This window comes from Trematomus bernacchii, unplaced genomic scaffold, assembly GCF_902827165.1.
Source record: "Trematomus bernacchii unplaced genomic scaffold, fTreBer1.1, whole genome shotgun sequence".
Lineage (NCBI taxonomy): Eukaryota > Metazoa > Chordata > Actinopteri > Perciformes > Nototheniidae > Trematomus > Trematomus bernacchii.
The window spans coordinates 16,577,411-16,604,064 of record NW_022987564.1 but is presented as its reverse complement, the minus strand read 5'-3'; the positions used below and the strand labels follow the sequence as shown (position 1 = coordinate 16,604,064).

At 40.5% G+C, this 26,654-nt stretch overlaps 1 long non-coding RNA gene across 2 annotated transcripts; it reads left to right on the top strand.

Moving 5' to 3' along the window:
• The first annotated feature begins 1,834 nt into the window (after positions 1 to 1,834).
• Positions 1,835 to 9,671, top strand: LOC117478307. 2 transcript variants are annotated; one of them, XR_004555407.1, is made up of 3 exons: positions 1,835 to 1,985; positions 3,681 to 3,700; positions 8,816 to 9,671. It is a non-coding gene; the product is annotated as an uncharacterized LOC117478307 (long non-coding RNA). The 2 variants fall into 2 exon arrangements; XR_004555406.1 differs by having other exon boundaries at positions 8,796 to 9,671.
• The last annotated feature ends 16,983 nt before the right edge of the window (positions 9,672 to 26,654 follow it).

Below are 26,654 nucleotides of genomic sequence, written 5' to 3'. Positions count from 1 at the left end.
ATACTTTTTTACCATCTGGGTAGTGAACAGTCAAGTTATAGGAGCTTCTCCCTTAAAAATGGCTCTCCACTTCTTCTGGATACATGATCGATGATAGTGGTGAGCAAGACATAATAAACAGTAAAACAATAAATTGTATTGATGACTCAGATTTTGTGATATTCATCACATCATATTAAGTGATGTTTTAGGCCTCGTAGACTGAACTGGTGTGTTTCAACTATAAGAGATGAAATGATCCAAAATCAACATTATTGTTGTTTTCTTCTGGTTTGTTCCAGACAAGAAGCCCAGAGGATCATATTGAAGGGACACTCAAAGCCTTCTTTTAAATTCCATGAAATGTTAAACCCTTATTTTATTTTTTTCAATCAAACACACTTTGTATAGCTGCTGTCTGAGCCCAGTTCAGATTTTGCATTAATGTTTGCGTGTTGTTCTGTCTTACACAGAGAGCAAGGGAAAGACACCTTTTGAATAATTAATGGATTTTTATCAAAAATACCATCATTTATCTCTGTGTGTTCGATTGTGTGTGTGTGTGTGCGTGTGCGTGTGTGTGTGACAGCAGGTCATTTTGGAGTTTATCTGTCACATCTGTGTCGCTCTCCGTCTCGCTGTGAGGACGTCACTCTAAATGTCTCTCTGAGGCTCCGTTTGCCCTCAAACACCTTCAGCAGCACCTGATCCCAACCAACTGTCAATCAAACCCGCTTCCTCTGGCCCTGTGATGTCCCTAGACGGGCAGGTGTGTGTGTGTGCATGTGTGCACAAGCAAAACAAACACTGTTTGCATTCACTCCCTGCACACATACAGTAGGGGAATATTAAAACCCACAAACCTTGAAATATCCTCCACTTCTGGGTTTTATTTATTCATCTTTGATAGTAATAAAACATATTATGTGGACTACTATCAGCTTGTCAACTTGAACCTGATTTCATAATGGAATTTGTAACAACTTGGGTCTCATTTTAGGCATAATTCTTATAAGCTTTGACAAGATTACACTTAAACGTTATTGCTGAGCTCTGCAACACAATAAAATTAAAATGGGGAGAATTAACCTAAGCAGCTTCTTTTTATTGTGTTAATAAAATATTCAAGTCCCTCTCAGTCAAGGGTGTTATTAGCATGGCTTTTTTAGATGTATTGTTAAGATACAAAAAACAACAATATAAACCTATTGGTGCCAGTGTGTAAAATGTACAACCAGAAAATGCAGTCTATTACTACTGTGCGTATAAAGTCACATACAGTATTGACCTTCATATGGACAAGAAAAAGAGATGTGTATATATGTACATAATTGCTTAATGCACTGAGTGATGAGTCTAAGATTGCACAATGTGTCCTGGTTTGACTGTGACTGTTGAGTCGCATAAAGGGACTAGCATTGTACTGTATAATTTTGTTATAAAACACTTTTCTGTAGAAAGATGAATAATGAACCTTGTATCCTGTAGCCTACCCTGAAAAATATTACATTGTAATGTAATGTTGTCTTAATGTTAACTTTTCTCAAGTCAAAACGTTCTGTAACACTTCAAACAAGAGTCTTATTTATAGTTCTTTTTGTGTCAATTCTTTTTCCAAATGGATTCTTCTGTTTATTTTACATTTAAGCAAATATCTATCTCTTAGTAATTGTCATTATTGCAGGTTATTATAATTTTGAACTACGATATTAAGTTAGTGGAGACTGTATTTTAAAACCAATTTCAAAAGCCAATTTCCAGAAAAGGGAACTTTGAATGCCAACATTAAAAACCACAGAAGAAGAAGAAGAAGATTGCATGCAGGGTGGACGACACACCTGAAACTAATGACCATTGTCACTGGTGCTGCTGTATCTGAACTGAACCAGAGCCTGTTCTGGATTTGGACAACTTTATTAAGACTTAAATATCACGGAGCTGCCCCCCAGGTTTCCTGTTTGCAGTTGGACCGGGAGCAGTCTGCCGGAGGCCGGGTCGTTTTGCCGGTAAGTCAGCTAAGTACCTGCCTCTGTGCTGCTGGTGCTTTTACTCTGCTAGCATCGCATGTTTAGCTCGGTATGCTACAGGTTGTTTGCTCGACAGTGTGTGTAGTATGGCAAGCCATTTGTGTATTTATTCCATATCCTTGATATCAGACGGCAGCTGCCTACACTTGTTGGCTCTTTGATTTCACTTGTTAGATATATGGTCAAACTAGTTTGGCACTCTGCTTTACTAGTTAAATAAAACATTACACTAGTCACTCTTTTTCAGCAACTAGTGGCACTTTTGTCCGACTAGTTAGCACATAAGCCTTACTAGTTACGCCAGGAGCAGCACTTGTAGCACCAAAGTCCCAACTTGTCAGCTTTTTGATGAACTAGTGGCCTTCTGACCGTACTAGTGACGCTAAAAGTCTTACAAGTTAACTAGTGCGCTGCAAAAGCTCTGACATGTTAACTAGTTACACAAAAGAAGCAGAACTAGTTAACTAGTGGCATACATTTGTCTGCACTAGTTAACTAGTAGCACCCAGAATCACTCACTAGTTAACTAGTAAAGGCAAAAGGTTCACTAGTTAACATGTAGACATTTTGAGCCCCACTAGTTAACTAGTAAGGTCAAAAGAGGCGTCAACTAGTGAACCTTTTGCCTTTACTAGTTAACTAGTGAGTGATTCTGGGTGCTACTAGTTAACTAGTGCAGAAAAATGTATGCCACTAGTTAACTAGTTCTGCTTGTTTTTTGTAACTAGTTAACATGTCAGAGCTTTTGCAGCGCACTAGTTAACTTGTAAGACTTTTAGTGTCACTAGTACGGTCAGAGGGCCACTAGTTCATCAAAAAGCTTACAAGTTGGGACTTTGGTGCTACTAGTGCTGCTGCTGGCGTCACTAGTAAGGCTTATGTGCTAACTAGTCGGACAAAAGTGCCACTAGTTGCTTAAAAAGAGTGACTAGTACAATGTTTTATTGAACTAGTAAAGCAGAGTGCCAAACTAGTGTGACCATATATCTAACAAGTGAAATCAAAGAGCCAACTAGTGTAGGCAGCTGCCGTCTGATATCAAGGATATGGAATAAATACTCAAATGGCTTGCCATAGTAGGTATAGGCAGCGCCATATAGATAGAAGAGTTACGACAGCGGAAGTCCAAAATGCTTGATCGTCACGTGGTTCAGGGAGAGTCAATAGTTCCCCGGAAGTTCGTGGCGGGACATATGAATGCATGATTACCGGAGATAGAACTACGATTTTTGGTAATAAGTAGTGAATAAAGGTCTTGATTTGCAATATTTATACAACATACCGATATGTGTATGTATTTACATCAATATGTTTTAAAAAATAAATAGAATCTGCTAATATTTATGGATAATATTAGGAATAGTGTGAACAGCTAGTTTACTTGTTAACATATACATGTTAGGCTGTTGCCTTGGTTAAAGAGCCTGTTGCTGTTGTGTATTGCTTTGAATTATTTAAAACAAATATTATCTTCTTAAACAGGTATGGTAGTCAGGAGCATCACTTCCTAATGTTTATTGATATATTTAGAGGGAGGGGATGGTAAGGAATGCTTCAAAATTTAGATTAGATTCATTTCTACAATTTTTTTTAATTCATGGTGGTTTCAGTAATCCCATGGTACTTGAGGACATAAGTAATCTAAATGACTAATGTACTCTTTATGACTTTCAGAAAGGACAGGAGACCAACAGGTGACTATCAATGGACTAGCAGCAACATGATTATGACGTTAAAAGTGTTGTTTTAGGAACATCCATTGTAAATACATGGAATTCAATAAACATTGAATAGCATGTCATGCAGTTTGTCTGTGCCTTTTCCTCCGTGTTGTCCTGGCATATCGTCTCCACCATGGTTTGCTGTGCTGCCTGGGGATGTTCCAATCGCTCAGAGAAAGGAGTAAGAATCAGAATGTACGGCTTCCCCACTGACACAGAGAGGAGGGAAAAATGGCTAGCTCAAGTCAGCAGGAGCAATTTAACAATCAAAACAGACAGCCGCAACAAAATATGTGAGGTAATCATATTCAAACACTGCATTTGCACTTTTTCACAAAACGAAGACCACACCATTGGGAAGCTTAATGTTTGGTTTAATACAAATAACAGGGAAAGGCTTGAAGAACTCTGAGAGTTGAGACTCAGGGTGCAGGGTGAGGGTCTCAGTGCAGGTATTCAGGCTCTATTGAATCCCCCTCTGGTTCTTGTGCTGAAAGAGGGAGAAACAGACAGGAGAAAGGGTTATACACAGGTGTGCACATAACTTTTTGAGTGAGTTACTCAGATGAGTACCAGGAGACAGCGTTTGGTACTCACCCCACATGAAGCGTGGTGTTAATAAGTGCAGTCTTCCTCACTGTCCTCCTCAGTGTCTCCTTCACTGTCCTCTATTTACACTTCTTGCATGCTAGATGATGAAGATGATGAAGATGCATCTCCCTGTCTCTTTGTAAGCCTCCAATTTGCTTTCTCCAAAACTTGTTGCCAAAACTGTGTAGTCCTTGCATTTCCTGAGGCCAAGTTGAAGGATCAAATACTAAGAAATGATCACATGACTTGAAGTCATATCTGATTTCAGAGGTGGGAAGTAACAAAGTACACTTATTCAAGTACTGTACTTAGGTACAATTTAAGATACTTGTAGTTTACTTGAGTATTTCTATTTTATGCTACTTTGTACTTCTACTCCACTACAGTTCAGAGGTAAATCATGTACTTTTCTTCCACTACATTTATTTAATACCTTTAGTTACTTTACAGATGTGGATTAATGATGTGAAATATAATCAAGTGTTAAATCAGACTTTAGTTCCACCTGGAGTAAATCCACAAGCTACCCTGCAGTATACAAAGTCATTCAAACTAATTTTTAAACACTTTAATGATCAATAATTATAAAACATATCATATACATTATTATGAAATGGACCAATCTGCAAAATGACTACTTTTACTGTCGCTACTTTAACTAGATTTTGATGATAATACTTTTCTAATTTTACTTGAGTAACACTTCTTCCACCTCTGTCTGATTTCAAACTCTTCCATTAACAGCCTGAGTAAGTTTGCAGCTGTGTGTTTTACTCCACTTTGTTGTAAATAAAACTGCAGCAGCTTGACCACAGAGCGTGAACGTTGTGATCAGCTGATTTTGCGCAGTTCTCCAGTGTGTGCGCGGGGCACAGAATGTGCACAGGGGAGTCTCCCACCGCAGCCAGTTGACGTAGTTTTGGTACAATTCTGTTGTACACACCGACGTTAACAGCAGCTCCGTCTGTGCACACGGCGACCAACTCTGTCGTCCAGTGATCTAAGCCTCTGCCTCCTGTGAAGCTTCACAGGTCCGTCGGTTATGCCCTGCGCGGCACGGCCAGCACCCAGTTCACTCAGTCATAGAAAGTCTGAAGATTTTAGCAGGGAGCGAAATGGCAAAGTGGCTGCTTAATGTCTTTGTTTTTTTTGGACATGTCTAATAATTTACTCCACTGAGTATTGACAAGAAACATGTGTAGGCGAAATATGTGTTTTGTTTTGATGACCTATCAGGTACGCAAAGGCGCGTTGTGACACAAGTGACGTTACGCATTTCAGATTGTTGCCGCGCATGCGTACCTGCGTACCAGTTATGTGCACCCCTGGTTATACACACCTATATAGCACATCTATTGGATGGGAAATTGCCTTGGGGAGATAAGGTGTGGTCTTTGTTTCCAACTGAAGTTATGGAACTTTATTATTTGTGAGTTTAACAAAGTATGACAAATGGCATCAGTAATGGATGTGATATGAATTTGTATAAAGTTGTCTCACATTCTTGGTCGTATTTTACGTACAGTATGTAATGAGTGTATACATGTCCAGTAAATCCTCCACCTGTAACATCACTGCCCCTCCACCTGCCATACAGTAGGTTACTAATATACACTAACAAGATTACTTATATAATACAGTGATAGAATACATGTTTAGTATGCTTACTTGTATACAACAGTAGTATTACATTTACCTTGTGTTTTCACTCTCACTTTGCCATCATTTCAAAATCAGCTGAGCTGCAACATAATACAGACAGGTAATAATCAACAGAATACACTAAAAACACTCACCCATAAATTACGTTTTTGTTTACTGTTTGGAAGTCTCAAATATGCACTCTAAATTAATATCAAATAGCTCTCTTCCTTATTATTGTGTAACGTTAACTTTATTATACTAGCTTGTAGGTCTACTCCAAAATGGAGATCGTAATTTCTCCACCTCCACTCATTACAATCACACGTGCCCCAATGTTATATTTAACTAATATTATATTCCTCCACCCCACAAAAAAATCACGTTTAGAAGCCCTTTTTCTCTAATTCCACAACGTTGGATGAAATAACATTAGGAGAACGGATTAATAGGCTGTTCATGGTTAACGTGTGTTGCTAACTTTATCCGGTATCCTAGCCTAATCTGTTATCTGTAAACGTTTCCTAAATCAGTAGATTTAGGGATAATCCACTAACATCCTTTAATACACATGTTCATTTGACTCAGATGTGCTGATAATATCCGCAATATAAATCTTTAAACGTCTTCTTACCTTTAAAAGTCCATCACGAATGGTCTATTATGCTGCAACTCTACTGTGTTGCTGGCCGCAATAGTTCCCTGGAAGTCAGCGGCAAGCTAACTTCCGGGGAACTATTGACGGCTCCACGATCCGCCATTGCTGTAAAAAAACTGGTCCATTGGAGTGAACGGAGATGTCGTAACTCTTCTATTATACGGCTCTGGGTATAGGTAATTCACTTCAGAAACACTTTTTGTTATATTCCATGGAATGCTCTTAACATCCCGATAGCAATGAATACATTAAATGCTTTGACAATAAATACATAAAAAATGTCATCTGTGGAAGCCGTAGTACTGTAAAAAGCACGACCAATCATCTGAGCCGGCCGGCTAAAATAACTGGATGGCCTATCTGCCTGTCAGCCTTCCATCTCGTGCACAAACTTATCTCGTGCCCTCATTGGTCATGTGCGCGTTCGTGTGTGTTGGAGGAGGGGCTCTGTAAGGAAGTGTGAAGGAAGGGGCAGATTTCTTTCGGCTGCGTACTTTCAAATTCTTGCGCACTCGAGCTGGTTTCTCCATTCTTACCTACCCTACCTTTAACTAGTAAAGCAGAGTGCCAAACTAGTGTGACCATATATCTAACAAGTGAAATCAAAGAGCCAACTAGTGTAGGCAGCTGCCGTCTGATATCAAGGATATGGAATAAATACTCAAATGGCTTGCCATAGCTGGCTCCCAGTTTGCTGTTCATGCTGAATCAGTGCTGTGCCTATTCATTTCAATCTGTGTATTCACGTGCTGCGTTTTCTTCCACAATTTGTGTTGCGTTATAAGTTTACATATTTAAAAAAAATCACCTACACATGAGATGTTTTATTTCTAATATGAAGTCGTTTTCTTGTGTAGCCTCATCTAGCAGAGACTATGGATTTTAATCTATCGATTGAGGAAAAATCCAGGTATTTTTCTGGCCAGGTTGAATGAATTGTGACTTTTAATATACATTAAAACTGCTTCTGTGTTAAGCAGGTGGTTCATTTTCTCTTCTGGTACTTTTTGTTTTCCCCCTTATCTCCATTATTTTTTCAGAATACTTGGCAACGATTTGAAAATTAAATGTGAGACTCCTATTACATTAATATCAGTATTACACTTTTGAATTCATGTTAAATTAATGGAATTAAGAGACAGTAGTTTGCACTTTGACATGTATTTAACCTACCCACAGCAGTCAAGCAAGGGGATTTATATTCTTCATCAATATATTAATGTAGGCCTATTTCTAGGTGGATGTGCCCAATAATGGTGCAGCTACATTATGTTCTAGTGTTTTTTTTTCTTTGGGAGGATCTGCTTTTTCTTGTTCTGATCTTCCAAAGTGAAGATCCTTTGAACCCTCCTTTTTTTGGCTGAACTGGTTTTCCGCATGTTTCTCTTCTGGTGTGTTGTGGTTGTAATGGGAGTTTTCGTTTACCTCATGTAAGCTCATCTCTAAATTGGTTACTCAAATGTGTTTTATGGTGCTTTTATTGAAGAATCTAAAGCTGAACCTTTTCTCACTTTGGCTTCTTTAATGGAAGAGTAGAGAAGGCCGGACTTTGAAGAAGTGTTTCTGTATTGTATTGGTTAATTTAGGTTGTTGAATATTTCCACTAAGATACTAGTATTGTCTTATCACTGTTACTCTGCTGATTTCAATCCCACACCTGCTCCTCAGTGGTATTCTCTATTCCTGACTTAAACTTCAATTTGTGTTTATGTATGTGTTTTTTATTGATTAACTTTCAATAGATCAACTTCATCGCTGCTTTGACATGTAATTCTTAAATTATTTGTCAATTCCTTGAGTCTCTAGCCACAGTACATATTCGGGTTTTGTTAACTCTGTACTTATACTTATTTTCTTTTTGTGTGTGTGTGTGTGTGTGTGTGTGTGTGTGTGTGTGTGTGTGTGTGTGTGTGTGTGTGTGTGTGTGTGTGTGTGTGTGTGGTGTGTGTGTGTGTGTGTGTGTGTGTGTGTGTGTGTGTGTGTGTGTGTGTGTGTGTGTGTGTGTGTGTGTGTGTGTGTGTGTGTGTGTGTGTGTGTGTGTGTGTGTGTGTGTGTGTGTGTGTGTGTGTGTGTGTGTGTGTGTGTGTGTGTGTGTGTGTGTGTGTGTGTGTGTGTGTGTGTGTGTGTGTGTGTGTGTGTGTGTGTGTGTGTGTGTGTGTGTGTGTGTGTGTGTGTCAGCATACTGATGAGAGAATCAGGCGGGCTGATCTAATTGTCTCCAGGCTGCTGCTAAAGTGGACTCTGACAGAGAAATGGGATCTAGATCAACATTTCAGTGCAAGGCTCATGCACCAATATCTGGCTGAAGAAATTGCACGCTGAAGTCATTTGCAGTGGCTGTTACACATGTTTGTGTTGTTCACTGTCTCTCAGCTGCAGAGTCCAGGGATGGTCCCTCTTTTCAAATTACAGAGAGTCATGCATTTGTATTTTCAAACACAGCGCTGGCCTGAAAACTAGACCTGAAAGTGTGAAGAGGCAGACCCCTAAGGTGCAGTGTCTCTAAATATATTTTTGTAATAAAACTCAACAAGATAAAAAAACTATCATTCAAGGAAATTTGCCGTAATACAGTCTTATTGTTAAAAAAAAACGGATAATATTCCACACAATAAAAAATGGTTCCATGAAAAGCAACGGGTGACATTCAATCAATAACAGCAGGACTCATAGAAAATAATGTAATTGCTCTTAAAATGCAACACTATTTAATTCCTGATGGTTTTGCTCAGCAGTGGCTGCTTCGTGTGGGTTATTTCTGGGTTGAGCCGTCATGCTTATTGATGAGCATGAGCATGACTTATTACTGTTAGCCTCTGCATGCTTGCAGGTGTGAATGCTGCTGGCTCCCAGTTTGCTGTTTTTTCTGCTGAATCACAATGTATTCATTTGCAATCTGTGCTGTGTTTGCTTATACTTTGCATATTTAAAAATGTACTTGAACTCTTATGATTCTACATCTATTAATGGGTTCAAAAATGACATTATTATTGTGAAAACTATTTGTTCAGTCATCACAATGGTCAGTTATCTTCAATAAAAACATGCACTCGAGCTGACTTTTTTTCTTTTCATGATTTTAAATCAAACTGGTTCCGAAAGTTTCAGATGTGTACTTGGTGTTTACCCCTGACACACAGGGGTACTCATGGTGTAGTTATATATTATAACTGCAAGGTAAAAAACTGTGGAAAAAGTAAGACTTGATCTGATCAAAGTCTACCACATTGAAGTTGCAGTTTTTGATTAATGTGTTCACATTACCATCCATTTCCCTTCTATTTAAAATGTGCAAATGAAAAAGTATTGGTCATGATTTGACCAAAGCCACATGTGCATGGTATGCAGTTTTTTTTTTATTCCAATCCAAGCACGTCTGCTCCTCTTTACTCGACTACAAAGCAAGAGAGACATTTTTGTAATGCCTTCTTTTAAAAGGATATCCATCTTCAGTTGTTTAAAAACTGAGTTATTTTTGTATTGCTCCATTGGGTTGATTTACAGGGAGGCTGTGGCGCAGTGGACTAGTGTGTTGGTGTTCGGATCAGGGTAGCACAGGTTCAAACCCCACTGCAGTCAGCATGTCGTTGTGTCCCTGGGCAAGACACTTCACCCCAAATTGCTCCTGTGGGGATTGTCCACAGTATTGAGTATGTAAGTCGCTTTGGATAAAAGCATCTAACAAGTAACATGCAATAATTTAGTTAATGTAATATCTTTATCATCGCTTTAGAGATTGATAAACGGGCTCAGGAAGAGAACTTTCCCCTGGGAGGCTTCATCCACAGCTCATTAGGGCTTCAGCTACGTTGGATATATACACAGACTCAAACTCACCCATACATACAGTCTCCTACATTCAATAGTTCCTATACCATCCTTCCATGTGACCACAGATAAATCAATTGTCTGTCTCTGTCACTTTTGCCCCTGAGCCTGCTAACAACATTGACTTGGTTTGACTCTGAGGCCACTAACGATGTTATGGAGCTCGCTTGTGTGTTGCTGTGATGAGGGCTCGTTCTGCTTGATTTATCATCACTGTTGCAAATATATTGGCTGAAAACATTCCAAATATACATCGAATAATGCCAATATTGGTTGTCAACAAGAACTTTTATGCACAGTAAAATGGGTAAATCATGGGCAGCTAAGTGGATGTGTGAAATTACCCAGCGGAGAGCAAGCTCTTACTTGTATTGTTCTCTATTCAAGTGCAAAAATAAATAAAGCAATTACAGTGCAATTGATTTTTAATAGTTTAAAATTCTGATACCAGAATATAAAAGATACAAAAAACAAACAAACGGATAAATAATGATCCTGAGGCGATGTCTTTTTCCACCACTTAATCAAGTTATTTTGAGGGTCTGCCTGCAGAGCTCCTCTGGAATTGCTTTTGATGTTCCGCTCTCAAATGTTATTTTACTTTTCCCAAAGGATCTGATATCTCAGTGGTGTTCACGATTCAACGGTAGGTGACTGATTTGTAATATCCTAATCATATATTTTAAATGCATTGCTACTTTATGCTTGCCATTCACTTTCAATTTGTGCTAATTTAAAACATGCATATTACTGAATATTATACAGGGGGATAGGCTGTTTAATCGTTCTAAACGTAGCTACGTCAACAGTCGCAACTAAAGCTACTGAAGTTTTGTACATTTCGTAGCTTCTTTCTTGGATGAGTAAGCTAAATCTTAACTATGTGTTCAGTGTAAATGCTAGTTTAAAAAACTTGTGTTTAAGAGTTTCCTAAACGTATATTCCTGCATGTGTCTTACTGTGTAGACTGTGTCGCTTGGACTGCTTATTTGTCATCCAAAAGAAGATTAAAGAAAGATTTAACGTTTATATTTTGTTCAGGCCATTTGTTGTGAATACAAATGCTTACTGACAACTATTATGACTAACATTCTTGAGTAACAGTTTTTCTGTCTTTTGTAGATCCATCATTCAATTCATCATTTCCTGTGGAAAGCATGCATTCAACAGTTGCACAACCTTTTGCAAGCCTAACACTTATACTGTTTTAAAAATGGACATTGTCAAAGGTACATCACCCATCTGATCTTGGACTTCTGTTAAGAAGCCTGAAGTGACGAGAGGAAAAAGAACAATGGAACGGTGAAAAATACATTTTTAGACGACCACTGAAAAGCATTCAGTTGAATTCTGCATGTTACATGCTTTAACTACTACCCCCTTTGCAGTAAATGAAAGCATATCATATGGTCCAGCCACAGTGCAGGCTTTGCTTGCCAGGCAACTCCCCCGTCGACACAGAAAATACATTTCCATCAAAGTAAGTAGTATCTTTGTTTCTGCTCTTCAAAGGTAAGTGACTGATTTGCAGTTTCTGGCTGAAAACATTTTTGTAAAGAGTTAACCAAGGCTTTAGTCCTGCATTTCTCTTTTTTCTATTTATGATGTTGAGTTTTAGATTTGTATTTATAAAAATGTATATGAAAAATAATAAAACACAAATATTAATATGATATATTCAAATATTTCTGTAGTGCTAAAGGCTTTAAAACACATAACACACATAAACACAAACAATATTTTCCACATCTCTAGATTTGAGTGAATTAACCCTGCTTAATAAAGTGAAAGTAATGGGGCTAGTGGGATTGCTCTGAGCAGAGAGTGAGGATACTCCCTAAGTTTAATTGCGCCACAGGGAGCAGCAAAGAGCACGTGATGTGGAACAAGACCTTTTTTAAGCCAGCTTTGGGAAGCAGAGAAGCTTCTAGCATCGTTTAAAACACTCACCTGCATTGCGAACATTTCTTCTGGGCTGGTTGTGTAGTGAGTGTAGAGTCCAAATTTGGCTTCAGTCTGATAACGGTAAAGGCTTTACACTTTATTCTCAGTTCAGTTTGTAGAAACATTATAAATGAAGCTCAGCGCAAGTTCTTTCAGGAAGACTGGGTATATATACATTCACTCCGCAGCTGCATATATTACATTCACCTCATTCTCCAGCAGCCAATCACTGTGCTGCAGCCAAACTTTAAAATGGTTCTCCTCTCTCCTGCAGTCAGCTCTGATTTCAGGTTTTCATGCTGCCGCCATACCCGTTCCAGATCCTCGTAGCAGATATCAAGTCTCGTCCAGCCCTCGCAGCACCATTCAAAAACCCAGTGTGTGGTTAATCCGGGTCACCATAATGCTCTGATGCTCAATAACGTCCATGCGCAGCCAGAGCGGCTCCGGAAAATAATGGGGTAAAGATACTCATCTCTAAGCCTCAGCAACCTCTCGAGAGGAGAAGACCTCCATCGGCAGAAACACGGGTACAGTCCGGCCGTCTCGGCATAAGTGAAACGAGCCGATCGGGCATCAGAACGGAGTCGAGGCCTCCTCGATCAGCTGATCCGCGAACACGGAAGTCGCATTACGCACAAGCCGACCGTGAGCAGGCCTGGAGCAGCCCCTCTACGCCGCATTCAATCCCTCCCGGGAAATTCAACCAGCAGATAAGTGATGTTTATCCGTTTTCACAGTAACGTTTAGGCATGATCGCCTCAGTGTCTCATCAGATCGTATCTTGCCACCCCTTCATGGTTGGGGCCAGTCCGGATAAGTAGCTTAGGGCGCGTTTCCACTACACGGCCTCGCTCGGTATGGCTAGGCCTCGTTAGGACTGGCTCACTTTATGGCGCATTTCCATTACAGTTTAGGAACTGGGGTAGTATCTATAGTAACGCAGTGTAGGCGGAGCCGTGACGTCATCTTCAATGAGAACCCCAGAAAAACAACACAGCCGTTAGCTGTTAGCACTCAGAGCTCACAGCTCCTCATATATGTTCAGAAACTAGACAAAAGTTAAACAAGTACAAACCACAGACTGCCTGTGTCATGGCGAATACAGTCGCTGCTTTATTTATGTCTGTATAGCCCGTTGTTGTGAGTGTGGACGGTCGGAGCATATACTGCGTTAGCTTAGCCTATCTCCATTTAGAAAACACGCATTTTAAAAGGTTTTTCGCCTGCCGTCTGTCTGCAGACTTGTCAAAGCATTAATTCATGGTTTTTACTAACCGGTATCAGTATGTAGTTACTTCGGCATCATTTTGAAACGTGTATTATAATTAAATCACGGTCAAATATGTCCATCTTGTTGTAGTAGCCCCCTTGCCAGCGATTCTCTCTCTAGTTTAGCATACTCAGCCCGACTCAGCCTCGTTGTCTCTGGCCCTAGACCCACGATTTTATGAGGCCAGAAAAACTGAATTAGGACCCGCCGGCCGGTACTAGGCCAAGTGGAAACGCAACCAAAAACGGGCCGCTGACGTCACAGCCCTCTTAAACCGTGCTCCGCGCTGTAGTGGAAACGCGCCATTACAGACATGTTTAGTTCTTGCTGTACCTCGTTAACAACTACCGTACTCTCTGATAGAGGCGCATCAACATCGTTTCTCTGATTCCCTCTCTATATGGTAAAGGGCTCTCTTAAAAGCGTCCCCTCCTTTCTCTTAGGTTATGAATAAAATAGATAAAATGGATCAAATAGATATAATGGATAAAATAGATCGAATGAAATGAATGAAGTCTCTCCTGATTGAAATGAAGCTCAGCGCAAGTTCTTTCAGGAAGACTGGGGCCGTGTCTCAATTCAGGGGCTGAACCCTTCGGAGGCTGCATTTGTAGACCGCATAAGTCACTTCCGCCGAAAGAAGGCTGTCCCAATTCAAAAAAATGATGAGACTCCTCCGAATGTGGCCCACAAATGCGGCCTACTTTTCCCCAATTTGAAGGATACATCTGATGTACACTCCGCGGCCTACCATATCCCAGGGTGCAATGCGCGCATGGAAGAGTGAGTTTTTTTCAAATTAAATGGCTTCCGGTCTCCCCAGCAGAGCGGAGGAATCACTAATGCCCCTTTCACACCAACGCAACTCCGGTTCAAGCTCCGTGCTAGAGCTTTTCTGGTTCAGAACCGGTTCTTCGGTTTAGCGCCGGCTCTTTTCACACCGCTCAGAGCCCGACTGGTGCTGCCGCTGCTGCGTCATGACGTCACAGTTTACGTCGCTGAGTTTCTCCCCAACGCCGGAGCTCACCTCACAATAACAACGGGCCGGGGACTGCGTTGCTTTTAATCATACGAAGCCAGATTAAATTAAATAACGACTTCTCCAACCTTATACTTTTCTCCAGAGTGCCGTGGTTCATTGTTTATTAATGTGTTTCAGCGGCATTTACCGACCGCTGCAGTGCTGGCCGGCTGCTCTTCCACGAGTGTATTCTCCCGTTAGCTCCGGGTTAGCTCACACGGCTCTAAAGTATTCACTGTCTGACTGTCACACAAGCAGCTGATACATATCCCCAGTTCCCCTTAAGTGAATGTGTGTCAGTCTGAATTGACGCTGTTTGGCATCACAACGCTGTTATGAAAGTTTCTCTGGTATAACATGGGTGATGTTAGCATAGCAACCGAAGCTAAACTTGCTAAGCAGTTTTCTACAGGCACTTTTTACCGACGTATTTTTCATTATGATTCTACTTGTGATAGTCGGACATGACAACCTGTGCAGCCCATGTATTGATTCCATCCGATAGCTGCTATAATAACAAACAAAACGTCTGCCTGCTCTCCACAATGATCAATAACAGCGAACGGATGGTCAAAGTAAGGTACAAATAAACAGAATCACACGAAGCCTGGTTAGTGTTGCCTGACTTTATAAAGTGTGTTTTTTTTAACAAGTGTGTGGTTGCGTTCTAGTCACTTTGCTCAGCACTACTGCTTGTTACAACTTTTATTTGCCGTACTCGCCTTAAGTGTTAGCTCAGGTTAATCTCGCCCCCCTCCGACGTAAGCGTGACGTATGCGGTTCTTGCTTCTAGACGGACAACTTTTTGGTGCTCGAAACGAACCGGATTCCGGAGCTATGACGCTGCTCCGCTGCGGTGTGAACAGGAAAACCCGGTGCTTTTCAAGCACCAGCACCGAACCGGCCCTGAAACACCGTTGGTGTGAAAGGGGTATCATAAATGTGAGTATTGGGTTTTAACTTACTTTAAAATAACTAACGTCACACACGTCAAACCCAAGGGGCATTAAAACGTACATTTTCGTTAAATAATACGGATAAATGTGTGACTTTAGTGACGCTAACTAGCTAGCTGGACGTATTGCACTGTTGTTTACACTTATTTTTAATTCAATTCAGAAGTTTACTAAAGTCATACAGAGATCTTGGCTCTGTTATAGATAAGTTATACTTTATATTACATAAATAGACTAAAGTGAAAACATTTAGACCGGTATAGCCTACAGTACGGTGGGATTTATAAAATGCTACCCTGACGTGTAGCTGCTGTTTGCTTTATTTATTTCTCTGACATGTTGCAATGTTTTACTGTTTATTAACAGATTTCTTATTTGTAATCAAATTATCTTTTTTTTTTACCACAAGTTGATTACCTTAAAGTTCACATCGATATTTAGAATTTGGATAAATCCGGTACATAAATTAAATTTGGGTTTTGAAGGAATATGTCACCCAGTGCTAAAGTATGGCTCATTGATAATTGTTGTCAACACTGGAGTTCTTTGGAACAGGAATTAAATATAAGCCTTTGATTAACTCACTAATTGTAAGAGTATACATTTTTTGTATTCATGGCCTATTATGACAATATAAATATTTAAAAACAATTCTAACCCATATATTTAAACTGGATCTAAAGAAGAAAAACAAGTCATCATTCATAGATTAAGCTAAATTGAGTCACTAAAGGCAAACAAGGCATTCACCTAAACGGTTTACAAGCCCATATTCACTTTTAAGTAAACAACAATTGGGCTAACAAGCTAACAAAAAACGGGAATGCTCCTTCTGGAGAACAAAGAAGGAAAATAAACAGTATGATTACACTATCAAATGTCTCTATCCAGGAGTCCTCTTGCATAAAAAGAAAGTTTGCAAACTGTAGCTGAACCATAGTCTTAAAGTATTTATTTTAGATGGCGTTTGATATATTTTCTAATTAAACTTGTGACTTGGTAATTAGGTGGTGATACGAAGTGTGAAGAGGCTTAGTGATCCTTAGTGATGACTGTTTATGGAAGGCTGCCTGTGTGAATGAAACTTAATGACTTTATAGGAAAAGCTTTTTGAAGATGCTGTTGCCTCCCTACCATCACAATAGCTCTCACAGGAGACCAGTGCCCTGTACGATGAAGCCAGTTCAACAGACCCTGGATATCTTTGAGTTATCTGGTTTAACTAACCCTAACAAACGCGATCTCGCTAAACGGTCCTACGACGCTGGTTATCAACTCGGTAACTCAACCCAGGGTTTCTCTGTCCGGCTCTGAGCGCGCGCGTTCACGTGAAAGGGGCGGGGTTAGCAACATTTGACCAATCACAAACATGGACAAGCATACTGACAGCACAGCATCATACTTCATTATTGAAAAGTAAACTATCATGTTAGACAAATATGAAGAAGTTAAACTTTAAACATCCATGACTTAAACACTTAATCCAGGATAAAGCAACATAGTTGCACATGCAAGGTGAATACAGAACAGCTGGTAAAAAATGTGCCTCCCTCCTTCATCCACACACAGATGCTGAGTATTCTTCATGCAAGGTAAGTATGCCCCATTTGCATTCTCATTTGCCCAGTGAACCACATCTCTTTGTGTATTGTGGTGTTTTTTACACCAACTCTAACGTTGTAAAGTCCTTTGCCTCTAAATCAGGTCCTGCATGCTCAGTTGTTAATAACAGCCCCCCTTATGGCAAATCTATGTAAATGAGGGGCGATGCAGGTCAAATCTTTGTTAAAGATCTCAGAATTCAATTTGCTTCTGGTTGCCGTTACGGGGTGAAAAAAAATGAACGTCTAAAAATGTCTTCATTAAACTGAGAAAGGGCAAAGCTTTTTGCCTTTGTGCTTTGTGACAACTTTGTCAATTCTTTTTTTTTACGGCCAGATTGCTTTTACAAGTTCAGTTTCTCAACAATGTGTCACTTTTGATTGTGTGCTTTTTAAGTAGTACTTACTTTCTTTTAACACATTTTCTATGAATGTTTTATTGTGGAGGGACATTGAAAGATACTCCAGAGAAATTGTCTTTATCCCTCTTATTTCCTTCACCCATTCCATGGATATTGATACAACCTTATCAGCAGATTATATCAATTGTATTAAGCCCAAATATGAGAAATGTAAAACATGTTTTTAACAATCTTTATTTAGCATATTCTGGAAATTCTCTTGTACCCATATGTCTTTTGTTTTTGGTTCACTTCTTAGATTAGGTTGGGCTGTGTTCTCAATACAAGGGAATTCAAGAGGTGGTCGCTGAGGTTGTTTGAGCGTATGACTTCTGTTGGGAAAATACTGAATGTACTCTTTCAAGGACATTTGCACATGATAACGAAGGCCAAAGTGTATAACAGTGAATATGGCAAGATGTATGACTACCTAGTAAGAGAAACATGACAAACTTTTTCAGACATATGATAAGCTATGTGACAACGGTTAGCATGATGATTCAGCCTCTAGGCAAATAGGCATATGACAAGCATGAACATCTCTGATGTGGGCTTTAGCTAATCCGAACAAAACATTGTATACGGCTTTGAACTGGTATTCCTCCATCTTAGCCGCTTTCACACCAAGTACTTTGCCGTACTTAGTTCCCAGCACTTAGTCCCCCCATGGAACTAAAGAGCAGATCGCTTTCACACCGGAATAAGATTACGCAAATGAAGCCGCTGACGTCACTACTTCTGCTTTGGGTTTACTGGCAGGCCGCAAACAACTTCACGGCGTACACTGCCACCCGAAGTCCCCGGCCGGAAGTCCCTGGAGTAGGGGACTGGCTTCTACTGAAGCCTTCCGAGTAAATCGCCAGAACGCCGACACCTCCTCATCACTCCACCGCTCCCATGTTTTTTTTTTTTTTGCCATAAGTTAGTCTCTCTCCGTTGTTGCGCTGAGCTAATGCTAATGCTAATAATGCTAATGCCAGCAAATACAATGGCGGCTTCACAAAACTTTTCTGAGTTTTACGGGGCGTGGTTTGCAATTCGCCCAGCCAATCAGAAATTGGAACTTTTTTCTCCCCAGGAAAGTACCTGCTCTCTAGCAGGGACTGAAAAGGGGGAAAAAGTTCTCATGAACTAAGTTCTCTTTTTGGTGTGAACGCAAAATCCCAGGAACTATCGGAACTAAAAGGGAAAAGTACGGGGAAAAGTACTCCGTTGTGAAAGCGCCTCTTGTGACTGTGTAACACCCTCTCTTATATAAGCATGTGAAGGACACTGTTCGGGGAACTAGTTGTACCATATGCTCTGTATGTGATGACTTCTTCCATTCTTGCAAGGATAATATATACATGTATCCTGTTTTAAAACTCAAGCCGGTGATGAGTGAGATTTTCTGAACAACTTCTAAGTTCACTTAAAACTGACGAAATGTTGACTTGTGAAAGCGAAATAATTTAAAGGTGAATTTCAGCAAGAAATACCCAGATATTGAGCTGTTGCTTGCAACAGTGAAGTTGAAACAAAATAGACCTTGTATATACCTGATAAAACATTCATCAGTTTGAATCAATTCACTCCCAGATTCAAGGTTAACTTTGAAATAATTTAAGGCTTCTGAAGTTTCTGCAACTTGTTTTTATCCAACTTGCTTTTTCAGTGTTTGCATATTTTGTTGATGCAGTCATGTGACTTTTTTTTGTTATTTGGGACACCACATTTTTGTCTGACAGAATAGTAGAAGTCGTTTTTAAAAAGGAAAACAATGTTTGTCTTTTGGAGTCACAAGCCTTGAGTGTAAAAACAAACTTAACTCCGCATGTCAGAGGCCAGTTTCCTGAAAATCCCTTTTCTAGGAGCTGAAAAGGCCAAAGGTTTTCTAGGAAAAAGGGTCCCCTGTAAATATGTTCTGTTACATCAGACCATGGACCACACATACACACAGCCCCAGTGTTCTTACCAGTAATGCCTTACCCTGTTACATCACAGGTTTTAGCCTCCAAGTATCCCCACCCCTTTACATAACTCACTCCATCCATTCACCTGACCTTTGACCCAACATTCTTTCTAACTTTTGTTCATTCACTCCCTCCAATCCCTCGTTTCTGCCTTACCCTTTCTGCTTATATCCACCCAACGTCCTTGCATTTTCTTTCTTCCTTCCTTTCCTTCCAATGTTTGCTTTTCTCCTTTCCTTTTTTAGCTTTTGTAGGGAAATCGCATTACTTTTCTCCCTCATCTGTTGCCATATTTCATTCCCCAACTTTCCTGCTTCTCTTTTATTGCTTTCTTCCATCTTTCTTTTTTCTACTCCTCGTCCTTTTTTCATTAGTTTTCTCTTCTCCAGCTATTGTAAACTTCCTTAATTTATATATTTTTCTCCTGATATGTCCCAAATGCTACTTTCCTAAGTGTTTTAATGTCTTCCTTTTCTGCCCAGATTTGACCTGATCCCTCTCCCTTGCACTTCCTTCGTTCTGTCCTTCATTTTATCTCTTCACCTTTCCAAACATGTTTCCCTGTCATTATCTCTTTACTGATGTTTCTTGGCCCCCTCTTACTCTCTCCTTGTGTTTCGTCCTTCCTCCCCCTTTATACTTCACCCCCCCCCCCCCCCCCTCTATTAGAATTCATCATCCTCTCTCTGCTCTAAGGTGACTGGCTCTTTCTCTTCCAGCTTGCCAATTGGATGTTGTCATGGAAACGGCCGCTGGAGGGTGGTTGTTTGCAACTCTTGTCCTGCAGAGGTGATGCTCTGTCATGCATAAGCACGTGTGTGTGTGTGTGTGTGTGTGTGTGTGTGTGAGAAGACTTAAGTGCTAAGGCATGTTTGTTCTTGATGAGCGTGTAAAACCTTGTGCCGAGCTTGACGTGCATGTGTGCATATAATGATGCATGCGAAATTGATTATTCGCCATATGTGTGAAGGAGATGGGATATAATTTGCTCAGTTACCTTGCATCTGAAGTGTGTGTGTGTGTGCCTTTTCACACCTCTGGATGCTCAGCTGTCTGTGTGTGTTTCTGTCACGTTTGACAGCCATATCCCTTTACTTTAGTATTCTGTAGCACTGCTTGTCTGTGTGCAAACTGCAGAGCTGTTTGTGGCAACGTGTGTGTGAGACAGCAGCCTGCATGTTCCCACATCAATGTTCATGAATGTCAACGACTATACAGCCCAATGTTGAATTTCCACCTAATCATACTTTCTGCATGCTTATGAATATGTATGTCCATGTATTAGCTAAAGGCAAGATGAGCTTACACACACACACACACACACACACACACACACACACACACACACATGCTCCCTCTCCTAATCAGGGGAGCACTCAGCTGGAGGTGTGTGTGTGTCTGTGTACCCGTGCCCTTAGCTGCCAAAGAAGGGCCAGAGGAAGAACGAGGTGACAATCTGAGAAAAACAAGGATGGATCGAAATGCAAATCTGGCTAAGAATAGACCTAAATAATTAAAGAGCATGACTGCACCACTCCTGCTCCTCACCAGATTAAAAGTGACATTTAGGGGAAGCAGCCTGCAACAATGACGCAAACATCCTTTATCCTTTAAGTGATCAAATGATCCATGCAGATCATAAAGATTAAAACAAACACTCTTATGCAGCATTCTAATGCATTTGGAAAACACTTGGGGGTAACAGTGAAGTAAGTGTTTGAAATATTTAGATCAGGGGTCTCCAACCTTTCTTCATCTGAGAGCTACTTTGAAAAAATGAAAGTGGCCAAGAGCTACTTGCATCACATCGCTTACATTTATTCACATAGCACTCATCAGTTGAATTAAGCTACTTTTGTACACGTGTGAAAATGCAATACCCAAAGTTTATCAAAAATCTTAACTTCACATCAAGGTCCAAGAAAACGACAATTTCTCACATATTATTATGGCCCACATAGTAAGTACTTTACTGAAAATTCACATAAATGTCCTTATTCACCACCTTAAGCTGGCTACACATCAACCCGATTTTGGGAGTCAGAGGCCGTCAGAGGCAGCCGGGCATTCGCGGTGCCCTACTCAGGTTGGTGTGTCCCGCACCGTTGTCTCTTTACGGCACCTTTTCACACCTCCCGATGCCTCCCTTCAACATGTTGAATCGGCCGCGGGAGGTCAGAGAAAGTCGGCCCAAGCAATCACTCTGATTGGCTGTTCACACTACCGCTGCCTGCTGGTAAGGACAGTTATTGCCACTCGTCGACTGAAGTATTTGCGGTGTGTTCGTAGGCGGGCGACGTAGCGGGCGGCGTAGCCGACGCAGGCGACAAAGCTGACATAAAAGTCGGGACGCCTTCGGTACGCGTTCATTGGTCTCAGGTGGGTGTGTAGCGGCCTTTACAAGCATCTTATGGCACATGTGTAAAATAAGTGCATTCACTCTTTTTTACAGTCAGTGAGACGAATGGCGCTGCATGGAGTCCACCATAGAGGTGTATGATGGAGTGTACCCACTTACTGTAGGTTAACTCTAATGGAGTCATTTAAATGTTCATCAGTCAGTCTTGTTCTGTATTTAGATTTCATGACATTCATGTCAGAAAAAGCTGCTTCACAAAGGTATGTAGAGCCAAATAAAGCAGACATTTTCAGTGTTGCTTGGTGAATGTTCTTATAGTTTTCTGGGTCTACAAGGCTCCAGAAATGTTGTGAGTTTTGCTGAGACTTAAAGGGGACCTATCATGCAAAATGCACTTTTGTACGTCTTTTATACATGAATATGTGTCCCCGGTGTGTCAGGGAACTCACCAAGTGTCAGAGAACACAACCCTCTCTTTTCCTCCATACCCAAATCTCTAAAAACGGGGCTGCAACAGAGCTGATACAGATTTGAAATTGTTCTGATGTCAGAAATTGCCTGCGAGGAGCTACTGGCAGCTATGGGCATGGTTTAGGTGTGTCTGTCACAAAGAGGTGACTGTTCGTTCAGGACAACAATGATGGACCTTTTTAAAAGGGGTTAACTGAAATGCTGCAATTGCATCAATCATGACGGAACTAGAGCGTATATCTTCATAAAGAGCAAAGAAAATCTCCCAACTGGCTTCGATTACAGTTGAATTGTCGAATGGTTCACCCAATCACCTGCCAAATGTTTTTTGAGAAAGCCTGCTCTTTTCTTAACAGTTCCAAAAATGTCCTCTCAGATGGAAGTCAGTTAATGAACATAACATGGGCCATGCAATACACTGTTGGTGAGAGGGGGGAGAGGGTTGCATGCTTCATTAACTTACTTTATTAAGTTCTTTACAACTGTGAGCATCTACATTTAGTTCATGAAAGAAAAAAACAAACACTCTTAATCCAAGCCTCAGTGAACCCTTTCAACTGCACACCCTTCACCCTCCTCCTGCTCTTCTCATGTCTTTTTGACTCTGTGGGGAATCAAAGAATGTTCAGAGTCGATGTTTCACGTCTTGTTTGGTCTCGGAGGTGCAGGGGGCATTATTACAGTCATCATTTTCATTATAAGCAGTGGCGGTGTAGCAGAGGCTGCGGGGGTTTAATTGGCTGCTCCACTACAAGAGGTTAGCCTCATTTGCAGGCCTTGTTATCCAGCTTTTGTTTGTAATGTCAATGAGGGGAAGGTGTAACAAGGTTATCTGTTAGCAGATATTGCCAGAACAAACTGGACACATCATGGTTACAGGCAAGCTAATGGATTAATTGACTGGCAGGTTTACTCTCAGGCAATTTCAAGACATTTTAACAGAGAGAAAAACATGCCTGGAAGTTGGGCCGGAAAATATGTTTTGATCAGTTCTTTGACCAGTTGAAATGCCTCAAGTCTGCTTATAGGAAGTAAATGAGTAACTAGCTACAAGTAACTGAGTTATGCAATTAGATTACAAAATATATGAAATTAACTACAATTACCAATGAAAGTATTGATGATTACAAAAGGATTAAATCCAAATGTATCCTTTCTTATTTCCTATCAATTTTTTCTACAAACAGCTGCGGTTGAAAAAAGGTTTATAATAAATATACGTGATTCTGTGTTTAGGTTGTTTGCCAAATTTCCATTTAATTTGTTCAGCCTCCTCACGTTCCAATGTTTTTTGTTCTGAACTTAAAATTACTCATTGATAAATGTAGTCTTATATTCTCCATCTATGTTCAAACTCTTTTCCTGTTTCAATAATATGTTGTATCCTGAATATTATATTGACATTTCATGATTTTCAGTTAATAATTTAATAATGATGATTGAGCTCTTCCTGTGATCATGGTTTACACGTGATAAGCAATATGGACGCATATAATGAGCCCCAGCTGTGCGTAATGATGACTGTCCTGGTGCTGTTAAGGAATCTCGTGGAAGACCTTCTGGGGCTTATAAATAATGGAGGTTGTGGCTGACTGACAGTGTGTGAGAGTGTGTGTGTGTGTGTTCTTGTTTCCCTTCAGAGCCGATTATGGTAATACGACCATCATGGGATTTGGAATGTGGAGAGTGGATGTGAGTGGCGCTACATTGCTTCTGGCTTCAGAGGGAATTTACGGGTCTCTACACTTTCAGGATGAAGCAGGAGGTGTGTGTGATAGTGTGTGTGTGGACTCTATCAGCGTTCATTCCATCTTACCACTTTCCTCCCATTGTGATCCTCAAAGTGCCCCTAGTCCTTTGAGTGTTTCTACGCCATTTCATCTCCCTTTTTATTTTATTGTCTTGGCCAGCGGTAACTCGTCACTCCATCTACTCTCATCATGCTGCCTCATTAGCCTTCATCTAAGAAACCCCTCCCCCTCCTCCTTCCAAAACTATTTCACCTTCTCCTCCACTTTTTCTTTCCCTCCATCATCCCTGTGGCTACATCAGTCCCCTCTGCTAACATCTTTCCAGCTCAAGTGATTCATACTCCTCATTTCAGTGAGGAGAGGTGGGTGTGAGGAGAGGGGAGGAGTGATAGAAGAGTGGAAGAGTAGTAGACTGGGGAGAAGAGGATTCAGGGGAGAAGCCTGGTGCCAGCTAAGAGGAGGGGGAGGTTTTGGAGGGTTTTGCCCATTGTTGCCAGATGTCATACATGTGTTTCTGATGCTCATTACCCATGCAGAGAGGGGTTTTCTCTCTAACACACACAAACATTAATCTGTACAAACATCTGTGTTATTATTCCTCTAATTCCCCTTATAGTTGTTCACAAACTCATTATGCTTGAATGCAACGGTGAAAGCTGTACAATGGCTATATGTTCTATACCTGTATGAACTGAATGATACTGTTACTGCTCTACTTAGTCTAAAGCTGCATTCACAGGAAAAGAGGTAACAAGGCAACATGGTTGAGATTTTTCCCTATAAAACCATAAATGCGAACATCATGATGAAAAGGAATACGAAAATCAATTAAGCTATGCTACCTTACCTTAATTTTGAACATGTTTGAAATGCAGTGCTCTGTACCAAGCATCATCTAGAAAGGCAAAAGTATTTAAAGCCGGTCCAAATGGAAAAATACGAGAGCGCTGAGAACCCAGGAATTGTACAAAATTGTATAGTGGGACATACTTTCTATCCTTGTGTTGCAGTGGTTGTACATGAATAGTGACATAAAAGGAAAGCTTGAGATAAGTTCAAACCTTCGATATACTTCTCACCTTTTATATAAACTGACCAGTCTCAGCCTGAAGTAGCTGTGATTGTTGGATTTTTGCAAAAATTGCTCGACAAAGCGACCCGCAAACATTAGAAAGGTGAAATTTGACTGGGGAACGTTTTATTGTTGCCTTCAAACCTGCATATTTATTAAAATACTCCAGCATGTCACACATACTGTTCTGTATGTTTCAGAACACCAAAACATGTATTTCTGATCAATGTAAAGCAGCAGAGGATCTTTTTAAATTTTTTCCTCCCTCCATCCTTGTCTTCCTCCCTTTCTCCCTGCCGCTTATAATCTTTCTTCAAGACTCAGAGGAAGCCCTGTCAGACTCCTTTCTTTACTAATGTTCTGCTTAAACGCAACTCAAAAATAATCCTTTAAAATTGACTCTCTTTTTACAATTGTTCATTTCGCCTCTTGACTGTCTTCATCTCCATATTCAGCTAAATGAATCAACTTTAAGTGGTTTCAGTTGGAATGCCATTCATGTCTTTTAATGGAAATAATAGTGGAGCTGTGTCTGGGTCAACGAGGGATCAATTGGAAGGTTGGGTCCATGTTTCTTACTTTCCTAAAGAAACCTGACAAGAAAGAGATTGTTTCCTTATTAGGCGCGTTCACACCGGAGTACTTTTCACCATACTTTTCGCGTTTAGTTCAGTTAGTACCCCTTATGTCGCGTTCACACCAAAAAGTGCACTTAATCCCAGGAACTTTTACCCCCATTTTTAGTGCCGGCTGAGAGATGGTACTTTCCTGGGGGAAAAAAGTGCAGTAGACGATGCTGGGAGTCCCAGCAGCGTCTACTGAAGCCAGTCCCCAACTCCGGGGACTTCCGGCCGGGGACTCCGGGTGGCAGTATACGCCGTGAAGTTGTTTGCGGCCTGCCAGTAAACCCAAAGCAGAAGAAGACAAAGTGACGTCAGCGGCTCATTTGCGTAATCTTCCCTCAGGGAAAAGTACTCCGGTGTGAACGCGATCTGTACTCAGTGCCCTGGGGTAATAAGTGCCAGGGCACTGAGTACGGCAAAGTACTTGGTGTGAACGCGGCTATTGTTTGCATGTGTGTTTGATCACTCTGTTGTTTCCTAATACCAGCCCTGTCTTCACTAGTTTGCTGGCCTATCAGAGATACTGACACATAACTCCTAAAACTACAACTTTATAGAAGTTTATTAGCCATACAACCACAGTTTATTGTAATTTTATTTAAATGGTAATTGGTTAGGGAACAGTCAATTTCAAAATAAAGATGGAAAGGAGTGCAAAAAATTGCGAATTCTGTCTTCGGTTATGGTTTGTTTCTATTATAATACCTTAATTTCATGCAAGATACAGCCCAAACTGCTTAACAAAACAATATCAGATTCAAATAAACCATAAAAGCTAAAGCAAT